The sequence below is a fragment of the Sciurus carolinensis genome, chromosome 18, assembly GCF_902686445.1.
Source record: "Sciurus carolinensis chromosome 18, mSciCar1.2, whole genome shotgun sequence".
Classification (NCBI taxonomy): domain Eukaryota; kingdom Metazoa; phylum Chordata; class Mammalia; order Rodentia; family Sciuridae; genus Sciurus; species Sciurus carolinensis.
The window spans coordinates 28,702,984-28,715,538 of NC_062230.1; the positions used below are offsets into that span (position 1 = coordinate 28,702,984).

At 52.6% G+C, this 12,555-nt stretch overlaps 1 protein-coding gene and 1 non-coding gene across 3 annotated transcripts in view; both read right to left on the bottom strand.

The window, feature by feature from the left end:
* Positions 1-12,555, bottom strand: part of Xylt1 (xylosyltransferase 1) — a 262,914-nt gene that overhangs the window by 73,150 nt on the left and 177,209 nt on the right. The window lies entirely within an intron of this gene.
* Positions 1,913-1,986, bottom strand: Trnaa-cgc (transfer RNA alanine (anticodon CGC)). The gene has a single exon. It is a non-coding gene; the product is annotated as a tRNA-Ala (tRNA).

The window sequence follows — 12,555 nt, forward strand, 5'->3', positions numbered from 1 at the left end:
GACAAAGTGGGGTGGGGAGAACAGTGGGGTGGAGATCCGCCCCGGGCATGTTTTCAAAATGTGGTCTCTGACCAGCAGCCTCAGGAACACCTGAGAATGTGTCAGAAATGCAGATTTCAGTCCCTGTCTAGACCTGAGTCAGACACTCTGGGGGTGGGGACCAAAATCTGTGTTGACCAAGCCCTCCGGGTGATGCTGATGGAGGCTGACGTTGGAAAACCTCTGGCCTCCAGCCACGAGTCGAGCATCTGAACATCTCAGAAAAATTAAATGTGAACGAGAACCTGCCTGGGCCCCGCCCCTGCCCATTCTCACAGTCAAGAGCTGCGAAACGCCACGTGGATCTAGGATGGACTGCGTGACATGGGGCCATGTGCCCGGTGACGCTGTAGCCACCTCAGTGTGAGCACACCCCGTGGTGCTCACACCAGGGAATCAGCTCATGTTGCAAGCAGTCCGTCACAGAGCAACACTGGCTGTGCTGGGTAGGTGCTGGTCCTGGTCATTTTTAAGACTCCCCGGTGGGGACGGTATGCAGTGAGAGCTGAGAATCACACTTTGGACACCTTCCTTTCTTTTCATGTGCATTTCCACCACCGATCGCTCAAGGTGGAGAGTTTCACCCAAAGGCATCCCCAGGTACCGCCCCGGGTGCTGGGGGGCTGCTCACGGCTCCTGCTCCGGAGACCCTGTTACTCTCTCCCACTCAGGGAAGTCTCTCTCCACTCCCCGACGCGGCGCTCAGGACGTTTTCCGCTCACTGATCCCCCCGCCCCCCGCCATTCAAGTCTGGAGTTATTAAACCACAGCCCATGGCTGAACTGTCTTATTGATTTTATTGTCGGGAGCCCAGGGATATTCTAATGATGTACTGCTCAATAAATGGAAACTGGTAGGATAGATATTGATGGCGTATGGTACATTTCGCCGCAATTCACTGGGTCCCAGTCACTTTGCCGGTTACATATCATCTGTGGAAACGCTGTGCCGCGGCCTGCAAGCTCCTGTCCATCCCGCGGATGTGACCTTTTCCACGCACCAAGGATGAAAGAGCTATTAATGATAATAGTCAGGCATTTTTTTTAAAACATATTTCATTTTTCTCCTCATCGCAGACCTTTGAGAAATGTATTCTGATTATTTCCATTTTACAGATAAGGAAATTGAGACTCGGGGTGGTTACCTGATCTGGCCAGCTAGTATGTGGTGAAATTGGGGTTCAAATCCCCTTTTGTCAGTCACCAAAATGGAGGAACTGACTCCCCTGTGCTAAGCCACACAAGGAAGCAATAGTTCTTTACTGTATTTGAGCACCTTTTGGATGGTTTCAGCACACGCTAATACGTCACACATTCTTCCCCTTCTCTGGTGGTGACATTCAGCAGGGAATGCTGGCACTTGGGGAGAGACCCTTCTTGGGCAGGTGGGGCTGTCCCACATGCTACAGGACATTTAACATCCCTCATCTCCCAAACAGCCTTTCCTCTCTCATGCTTCCCGGTAGCTTCTAGAGGACCAGTTCAGTTGTTGCTTGACAACCATTTGTTGCACTGGAGGCAGAAGGTTCCCTGCCAAGATGGCCGACCTCACTTTTGGCCACAGGGGCTGCCAGTCTGGAGATGCCATTTGGCCCAGTGAAAGAAGAGTGGCTTGGAGAGTAGAGACACTAGGTGAACACTGTGGCTCTTTGCTTTCTAGCTTGGGAGCTTGGGCAAGTTAGATCACCTCTCAAAGATTCGAGATCATCATTAGTAAAATAAGGGTAAATACGGATCCCTCCCTCCTGGGGAGGAGTCCAAGGAATCATGGGCTAGGAAGACATGGGCCTCCTACAGAACAGTGTCTCTGAGTCTCAGGCAATTCTGTCATGTTCCCAGCTCCTATGTGTGCTTCGCAAACTCTTTTTTTTTTTTTGCGGTACTGGGGATTGAACCCAGGGCCTTGTGCTTGCGAGGCAAATACTCTACCAACTGAGTTACATCCCCAGCCCCCAAACTCCTGATCTACAGAATCCACAAACATAAAAAGGTGGTGGTCTTTTATGTCACAAAGTTAGGGTAGTTAATTATTTTGCAGTAGCAATTGCAAAGAGTGCCAACAAGGTGCCAGGCAGGCCCTGTTCTGGAGATGGGTGGGGCGGGGAGTTGTGTGCACCAGCAAGAGCCTTTACTTACACACAGCAGACTCTCCAGAAGGGGAAGACATAGTGAACATGCACACCTTTGCAGGATCAATAAAGGATGTGAGAAAATGACTGTTCCCTTCGTTGGCAACATGTGGGTGACTGCACTCTCTCTTCTCCCCTTCCAATCTCCTGTCCCATCGTGCCCCTCCATTGCTCTTTCCCGAAGCCACAGTGTACGTGGGCATCATGGAAGCCTCCTTCTGCTTCTCCGTGCTGGGTAACTTCTCCTTTATCAAGGATAACACTTGCCAGGAATTGTCCCTCCAAAACTCACGCGCGCTTCAAAGAAGAGACAGGGTGGAGCTGGGGGTTGGTGGGATTAGCGCCTTTGTGAGGAGAGACACCAGAGGGCTTGCTTCCTCTCCACCACATGAGGACTCAACGGGGCGGCCATCTGCAAGCCAGGAAGAGGTGCTCACAGAACCCGGACCGTGCTGCTGCCCTGATCCTGGACGTACGGCCCTCTGGTGAGACAATACGTGTCTGCGGCTGAAGTCCCCGGCCTATGGTATCTGGTGGCAGCCCTCGCAGCCTGGCACACTGCTGGCGGGGGCGAGCATGCCTCCTCTGGGGTACGATCTGCAGGTCGAGTGGTGAGTTCACTGGGCAAGAGAAGAGGGGGAGGGTCCCCCAGCAGAAGGACCGGCATGTGATGGACAAGAGAAGAGGAAGAGAAGATGTCGATAAGAGGAAGGTTAGTATGGCTGGATCAGAGAGGCCAAGAGGAAGCACTGTGTGAGACGGGGATGGACAGACAGCCGTGGCGCCCTGCAGGAGCTTGGGTGCCGTCTTAAGGACCATAATGAAAGATGGAGACGAGCCCTGGCCACAGGCTTATCACCCCAGTGGAGGAGGGGATGGCAGGCAGGGTGCTGGGTTGGTGTGGGATGCGTTGCTTCCAGACACAGAGTGGGGGCCAGGTAGGAGGTGGGCCCCCATGTCCTCTTCCATGTCCTCCTGAGGTCTGCGGCCTGCTGGCTCCGAGCACCCTCCCTGCCTTCTGACCAGAGGTGGCCACCTGCAGGCTCCTCCTCTGACCTTCCCGTGGCTTGGGGTTTCCATCTCCCCTTCCTTCTCCTCTCGTGAAGGGACTCACAGGCTCAATAAATACTGCCACGGAAAAACGCAGCAACTCATCTATTTTTATTACAAACGGGGCCTCTCGAGGAGGAAACCACTCTTATTTACTTCTCAGGGTAAGGGTTTTGACAACAGGTTTATTTTCTCCGACTCTCCAAGGACTGAGTGAGTAACACTCTATAGTTAACAGTACATTAATTAATGCCAAATTGGTTGGAATTTTCCTAATAAAAATCCTTATAGTAATCACATTATGGGCCATTAACGCTGCCTCCTGATCATAAACCATAAGTGTGCTCTGCAGGTGCTTGCTTTTTAAAAAGGGACATTTCCCCAAATTGGTACCCATTTGTCATGTGAATGCCATCACCTTGTGGGATGCAGACAGGAGTCATTATAAAGGCTCACACTGGTGCACGGTTGGTCCGAGCTGGTCACTTGGTCAAGCCCTGTCCATGCCTCATCTCACTTGGTCCTTGCAGTAAACCTAAGAGCTAAGTACAGCAGCAGGTCCCTTTCACAAACAGGGAAACCGAGGCACAGAGGGAGGGGGCAAGATGCTCAAGGGCACCTAGCTAGGAAGTAAAGGACTCGGATTTAATCCAGGCAGCCTGATTCTAGAATGCTCTGCGTCCTAGGCACACTGCTCCCTGCGCCTGCCGCGAGGGGGCTCTATCCTGACCTGCCAGCTGCGCGCCTGGGTGCTTCTGGCCGTTCCTTGATTTCTGTCTAGATAACACATACTCGCTACAGAAAATGCAACCTGGAGAACGGCATGACTTAAGTCAAAAAGGAAAGCAAAGAAACCTCAGACGTGAGCGCGCCCAGCGTCACCACCAGTAACATTTCATGAAACACACGCGCACGCACACACACACGTGCACGACACAACCCTGTGCACCCAGCTTTGTCACAGGCACTGCGTCTTCAACGACGTGCCGGAACCTTCTCCATGCCTGCTTTATCACCTTCTCCCTGCCCCCTCCTCCCCTTCCCTGGTACTCACAGAGCACCCGCCAGGAGCAGCCACCCCGCCAGGGATGCAGAAAGGAGCGAGACCCCTGTTCAGTGTGACCTCAAGGAGCTTATCATCCGTTGGGGGTGGGGTGGGAACACAGACAAACACGGTCCACAACAGGTATTGGCTGCAAGGAAGCAAAAGTTCCGGCTGCCAGGGTCCAGGGAGACGGTCAGGGGATGAGGGGAAGCCACCATGAGCTGAGATCCCAACCACAAGGAGGAGGGAGTCAGGGAGAGAGGGAGTCCCCAGAGAAGAGAAGGCCTTCCCTTTGGATTTTTGCTTCTCTTTGATGCTTCTGTGCATCCTGGGTAAATCATGAACAGCTGCTGCCTTCTTTCTTGAATGCCTTCAAAGATGGTCACCTCAGTGCCTCAGAGACAGGCGGTGGCACCTGCAGGAGTCATTGCTTCTGAAACAGGACTGCCTGGAGGGTCATCTCTGGGGAGAGACAGTACTCAGAGGGACACACCACGTATCAGAGAAATAAGCGCCGCTGGCTGCTGACAGGTTGGTGGGTCGGGCCCTGGCCCAGGCCACACAGTCCCTCTCCCCGAGTCCCCAGGGGAAGTGGAATAAATGAACTCTGTCTTTTCCTGGCCATCAGCACTTCCTGGAGATGGACCCCGCTCTGCCCCGTGTTGGGATGAGTCCGTCCCCACATCAGTCACCGGCCGTCATGGCCTGGGAACCAGCCACAGCTTGGGAGCCGCATTTGATCACAGACTTGGAGAATTTCCATTTCTTAATAAGCACCTTCAGAAATGAGCTGACGATGATGAAGGAAATGATGAAGGAAAACGCATCTTAAGCCTGGTGAAGGGGAGTCCCTGCTTTCCAGACAGCGCAGGGTTAAGACAGGCCTTCCAGGAGGCGGGAGCCCCGCCACCAGGGCTTCGGAGGCCACCGACGGTGAGAACAACGTCAATTAAATTAAATGTAGCCAGCTCCTAAAGGAAACACGTGTAATGTTAATTTCATGGGTGTACCAATGTGTAAACCTAACAGATGATACTTAAATGAGAACGGCAGAGAAGTGACATTTGGTTAAACAATGCATCAGTGGGTAGAATTTATTGAAACTGCCATTTCAAAAAAAAAAAAAAAAACTGAGCACAATTGAAAGTTGAGCAAGCTGTCACCCGGGGTGGGAGGGCCACCCAGGCGTTCTCAATACAATGCACTTGAGAGGAGAGTCGTGGGTGGCGGGGACTGGAGGCGATCTGGATAAAACTGGGGGACTCAGGTCACGACACTCTCTGTCACTTCTGATGCTCGTCCGGTGGCTCCTGACCTGGGCAGATATGATCAGTTGTTTATCTCTCCAATTCTGATGGAAATCTCACCCTGGGTGGGAACAGGCCTCTGCATGTTCAGGTGAACGTGGTCTGTGGACGAGACTGCCTTTCCTTGCTGTCTCAGTATCCTGGCCAGTATGGAGCGGGTCCGTGTGAACTGAGTGGGCCATGAACATCCCTTACTGGCCACCACCACCCACTCCTGGTAGCACGATCACCCTGCCCTTGATTTGGAAGCAGTCATATCTCCAAGCCATACTCTCTCTCTTGGGTATCCTTAGCCCCATCCACCTGCCTTCACTCCTGTTCAGTATTAACAAAACCTGGTCCTTCAGTCAATAGAGACAAGGAAGTTGATCGATTGGAAGGAACCAGGACTCTGAAAGATGCTGACTCAAGAAAATATGTATGTGGAGCCTGCCAGAAATATAATATTGACAAAGGCCAGTGTTTTGTTAAGCACTTACTACATGCCAGGCATGTGCCAAGAACTTTGGGGGCTGGCTGCATTTCTTTCCATTTAATGCTCACACAAACGCTATGATGCAGGTGCCATCAGTATCCTTATTTTATAGAGAAGGAAAGAATTGAGACTGAGAGAGGTTCTGTAACATGATCAAGATCACACAGCTAGTGGCAGGGCTGGGATTTGAACCCAGGTGAACCTGATTTCAGAGCCACCAGTTCACCTTGTCTCTAATGTATTAAGAACAGGGCTTGAAAGTCCGATAAGGAAAGGAAGGTGGTTGTTTCTTATGCCTGACTTGGAGCAATAAAATCCAGGATTAGTCAGGTCAATGCTAGGCTCTGCTGCAGTAATACATGGTCCCTCAGCTCACAATGGCTTGACTCAGAAAAGGCTTATCACCCCTGGGCTGTTCTGGAAGTCTTTTTGCAGGACTTTCCTTCAGGAGGTGACCTGGGGACCCAAGCTACTTCCATTTCAACTCCACCATTTTACAGCACTCAGAGGGGACCAGGATTGATGTGATGAATTCACCCAGTGAACTGCTTGCTCAGGAAGTGACCAGCACTTTCATTCACACAGGGAGACCGAGTCACAGGACCTCACACAGATGCGTGTGAGACTCTAACAGAGAGACACGGAACTCTGAGGTCCATTTACAGTTCATGCTGCAGAAACAGCACATTATCCTCTAAGCCAGCACTTCTCCACCAGGGGCAATTTTGCTTCCTACCCTAGGGACATTTGCAAGGTCTGGAGACAAGTTCGGTTGTCACAGTGGAGGAAGCCAGGGATGCCGCTGACCTCCTTACTTTGCACAGGATAAGGGATAAATGGGTTCAAAATGTCAAGTGCAGAGGTTGCAAAATTCGGATTGGAAACCAGTGCTTCTCTAGAAGATTCCCCTGAGGAGCTGACTCAAAATGCAGATCCCTGGGCTCCTCCTTGAGACCGAGTCCTAGCAGTATTTGCAGAGGCGCCCAGCAACCATGACAGCTGCTTCTTGAGGACCACAACTAAGGAAACTTCCCAGGAAGGCGAAACAAGAACAGCAGGAGCGAGTGGGCCGAGGCACTGACGGAATCTTCCAGAGACGCTGCTCAGCCGCCCAGGGTCAGCGGAGGCAGACGTGCCAGGGGGGAAGGCTGGCATTTGTTAAGTGCCCCTCTCTGTCTTCTCTCTCGCAAGCCTTGAATTGCAGGGAACATATTCTAAGACTAACCTGTCAGCCAATGACAACTAAATTACTAACCTTGCTTCCCCTGTGCCCCGTATCCCTGTCAGATCCGCTGCCGCCTTACAGCGGACTGATTCCTGGAGATGTGCGCTCAGCATCAAGGAAGGTGACCCTTTCGCCTGAGCACAGCCACGCAGTCACGTGCACTTCCAAGCTGCCGGGGACTCAGGCTGGGCTGGAAATAACTGCACGGGGAGAGAATCGTGTCTGCTGGAGCAGCTGAGGCTCCTCCTCAAGCCCCCTTCTGCCTTTTCCCTGGCGCCTACTGGAACCGACTTCCCGGCATCCTTTGCAGTTAGGTCCAGCCAAGTGGCTCGCGTGAGCCAATCAAATGCAAGCGTGAGTGACACGCAGGGCCCCGAGGCTTGTCCCTGGGGCTCCTCTTGCCAGACCCCCTCCTCCACTGGTTGGGTGCAGAGAGCAAGCCGCTTCAGATGATGGCAAAGCACACGCGCGCCGCTGGGTTCCCACTGAACTTGTCTTACGAAACAAGTGGCCGGCTGACCTTGGCTCCAGTGCCACCGATGTCCAACCCCCACTTTAAGAAAAGCTCAGCCAACCCCATATTGAGTGCCAGCCTTTCAGAAAGAGCCATCTGACTAGATGTTGTGCCCTGCATGACCTCGCAAGCCAGGGAGAGGCACAGGTTTGCAGGCGCGCACACACACGCACGCGCGCACACGCAGCTGGCCCTTAATTTCCATATTCAACCAACCGCGGGATGAAAATATTTGATCAAAAATTGTACTGAATTCACACAGACTCTTTTCTCTTATTGCATGCACAAGACAGTACGGAAATGACTGACATAGCGCTGACATTGTAGTAGGTATTACGAATCATCTAGAGATCATCTAAAGTGCACGGGAGGGTGTGGGTAGGTTATATGCTAATAGCGCACCATGGTACTTAACCGACTTGAGTGTCCTTGGATTTTGATACCCACAGGGTCTTGGAACCAGTCCCCTGGGATCACTGAATGTCTAATCAGAGATCAGATGATGGAATGTACAATCAGAAGGAACATACGCAGCCCTCCCATCCCTTCCTCTTTTGCAGGGTCAACTAGATAATTTTCAGGGCCCAATATCAATGAAAAGGTGGGGTGCTTTGCTAAAAATTGACTTAAGAGTTTCAAGATGGTAAAATCTGAACACCAAATCAAACATGGGCCCTATGAGCAGGTGTGTCCTGGCCCAGGGTTCAAAGTGCCCAAGGCAGGGCTACTTATTTGCATCCCTGACAGCCTGGAAAGTTTCTCTGACGAACTTCGTGACAAGTCCAGAAACTTGCCACCTGCCTGCTGCCTGAAGGGTTCCCAGAATGGTTTTACACATCACAGGAAGAAGCGGAAGAAAATAAGAAACCCAATTTTCTTTTAGTATATTACTTGTCAGACAGCGAAATGGGATATAATTATGGTGTGACATTTCCAACAGCAAATATGTTCCAGTGTAAGCAATTAACACCGGTTCTTTTGGCAGGCTTAAAAAGATTACTCAGAGTCTGTGGTAAGTTACAATGCCCCATGAATAATAAATAATGTAATATCGCGGCTAAGTTGCAGACTCGGACCAAAGTTCAAACTTTCTTGATGAAAATGGATTGGGTTCTGTTAACCCTCTGTCGACTTGGCGTGGCTCCTGCGGATGCGGATCCTGAGTTCTCTGGATTTATCTAAATTACTTATTTACCTTGCTCCTAAGAACATCTGCAAGAAGAAAAGGAGAAAAGAAATCTGCATGTATTCCTTGCAGCTGCTAGAAATCTGCATAAGGTAGTGGGTTTCAAAGTGACGCCTCGGGGACAGGGAGATTGGAGACGTGGCTTGCACCCAGACCTGTCACTGGTGGAGTTGCGTCTGTTTAATTATGGAGTCCCAGGATTTGGAAGAAAAAGGGACATCAGGATGCGTGGCTCTCAGAGAGGCTCAACACAGACTGCGTCTGTGCAGCCTGCGACCCTCAGCAGTTAAACCAACAAGGTTACACCTCGCAGGTACCACAGGGGGTGTTCAAGGTCACGGTCACGTGCGAAGGCTGAGGGGCCGGGTGGCTCGCCCTGGGTGGCTGGCTCTGTCGACACTATGGGCTGGATGATTCTCTGTTGCAAACCAAGTGTCCTATACCTTGTAAGATGTTGGTGTGGTTCGGGTGCCAGGGGTCCCTCCAAAGCTCCTGTGTCAATGCAGGTGAGATGACTGGACTGTGAAAGCGGGACCTAGGCAGTCCATCCAAGATTGAATGGGCTGGCTCGGTGGTGACCGCAGGCAGCGGGGCGTGGCGGCAGGAGGCGGGTCACTGGGGCTGCCCTGGAGGGGTGCAGCTTCCCTCTGGTCCCTTCCCCCATCTCTGCTCCCTGGCCTCTATGAGCAGAGGAGCAGCCCACTGTCATGGCCTCCCGCCGTGATGTTCGACCTCTCATGGGCCCGGTGCGATGGCGGCTGACCCTGCCTGGGACCTCTGCAACTGTGAGTCACACAAACTTTCCCTCCTCTGAGTTGTTCTTATTTTGGTCACAACGTCAAAAAAACTGATTAACAGAGATATTCAATGTCATCTTTGGACTGTACCAGAGAGAAGCCAGGAGTACCTTCCTTTCCACTGTGACAGCCCCAGATGTCTCCAAACATGGCCAGAGGTCCTGGGGGATCGCTCGCTCAGACAGGTTGGGTCCACCCCACAGCAGCCTGAGCAGGTGACTTCACTGCTCTGAGACCCAGTGAGGTGCCATTTATTCACTCACTTGATACAAACTGTCACTGAACACAGCTGAGCTGCGCTAGGACCTGGGGATGCAGAGATGCACAAGCCCTGTCCCTGTCCCCAGCACGGGAGCTAGAAAAAGCCAGAGGGCAGGCAGACACGCAAACCGGGTCGATGAATCATGTAACGTGACACTTGGTGGAGGGCGGCTGGGGTACAGGGCGGTGGGGGCTGAAGGGAGAGCACCCGCATCCGGGGACTTCATGGTGGAGATGACATCTGAGGGAAGGAGTGTGTTCCAGGGAGATGTGGGAGGAAGGGCGTTCAGGTAGAGCGAGCTGCGCTTGCCCAGGTGTGGGGGTCTGAGTCATGGCACCCCCCGGGGCCGAGAATCCTAGGCTGGAGGTGGGGGAGGAGAGCCAGGCAGGCCGAAGAGGGCAGAGCACCAGGGGTCCCGAGATGGCCCAGGCTCCCTTCTCTCCCGCCACCCCAGCGAACTCAGAGCAAACTCCATCCCAGGCTTGCTCAGCGGGAGACCATGGTGGAATTGATTAGCAGCCTTCGCTTAGGCCCAGGGAGACCAAGCCCCCTTGCGACGACGCAGGGCTGTTTGGTGGAAGGGTTTCACTAGGGAGTCTTCATTGGGAGATGGGCAGCCTTGTTTTTTTATTTGTATTTTATTTTATTTTTTAGCTCACACCAGAAGCCTTGTTTTTGTTTTTTAGAGAAAAGAAGCAGAAGCAGAGGCGAAGAATTGGGAACTGGAGGGAATACTGTACTCTCGTGGGGAGAAGGGGCTGGAGACAGGAGGTGCTTCGCGTTAGGCTGCAGAGCGGCCTCCTGGATTTAAGGAAGAAGGGACAACAGAGATTCCCGAGTTCCTGGCTCAGGCTGCTTGGAGAATTCACCAAAGAAGAAGGTCTAGAAGAATCTGGAGATAGAGAAGTGGTGGGTTCTTTGGGCGACCCTGAGATTCCTGTGGGACCTCAAGACAGAGATGGCCATGGACACTGTTGTTATTTGGATCTGGAATCCAGACCAGGGGTGAGACCAGAGACCTGGTCTAGGCCCAGGGGTGAGGGGGGAGCCCCAACTTAAAGGAGGAAGTCGGCTCCTTCCGGTGGGTTCCCTCCTCCTGGAAAGCGATTCCTGATTGTCAGGCTTAGAGAAGGAGGACAGAAGGAAGTCATTACGGAATAATCCCCTGTGCATTCCATAGTCAACACCGCATTCACAAGGTCCCTGTAATCCAATTAGGCCATGCGGGAAGCTGGAGCTTAATTCCTGGCTTCCTTGTGACTTGCCTGGTGGCGGCAAACCTTGTTTAATAAGGTGTCACCTATGGTACACGGGTAGCGCATACGAAATGACCACAGGATGAAGGCTGGGGCCGAGGGGCGGGGCCTGCTGTCCCGCTCAGAAGACTTCCTGTCTCAAACAGCCAATGGGTGACGGAGAACCCCCATGTCCTCATCAACAAGGCTTCTGATTGGAGGAGACTTCATCTCCCTTATCCCCACCCACTCTGGTCCTCCAGACCCATGAACGTTCCTTGTGTCATCTGTCTGGTGACCCCAGCGCAACTCACGGTAGACATGACAATAATTTGGGGGTGGTTGTCATTTGTTGAGTGCCCACCTTCGACCTGGCACTATTTGAGGGACTTCACACATTGCATTTGGCCACAGAAATCCTTGGGCCAAGCGGAGCCTATCCTTGTTCTAAGGATGAGTCAGAGAGGTTAAGGGGTTTGTCTAAGGCCACACAGCCAGTTGGGGCTGGAGCTAGAGTTCAAAGCCAGATTTGCTTGGTTTCAAAAGCTGGTATTGAGGGCCTCTGGCCCCATGCCGTTCTGAGGTGGGACTCCAGAACTCCCACGTTGATAGTGGCCAAAGGGTCTCCCCTGAACTCTAGCCAGGGAAGCACCATGGTGGCTGCAGCCAGTCCCAGCTCGCATCCTACTTGAGGGCTGATGTGCCTGCGTCTTGCCCTTGTGACCCCAATTGTGTGTTTACTTGGGTTGATTGAACAACAGCATGGTTGAACCTAGATCCCACAGACACCAGGAAGGAAAGGCAGAGAGGGTGGAGTCTGCTCCCAGTGCTGAGCCGCCCCCAGGGGCGAGGGCTCCTGCTGGGGTCTCACGCAGGCCAACCAGCACTGGCCAGGTAAGGGCAGTGGGAGCCAGCTGGGTGGGGCTGTGTGGACTCTCCCGGGCCGTGGGGAATCAGAAGGAGCCGCTCACTTGCCCAACAGGACAGATCACTTTTTACAGCCAACTGTTTGCCCTGGGGGATACAGTCCGTGTTGCTCAATTTCCGGTTTATCCAGAAGACTCTGGGAACAACGTTCCACATCTGTGTATGAGTGCACTGGGTTGAATAGTGTCCCCCCAAATTCATGTCCATTCAGAATTCAGGGTGTGACCTTAGTGGGAAATAAATCTTTGCAGTTGGCAGCAGTTGAATTGAGATTAGTTCATACGCATAGGCTGGGTCGTAAACCACATGACTAAGAAGGCCACAGGAAGGCCACGTGGCAAGGCGGTGGGGCTGGGAGGGGCACA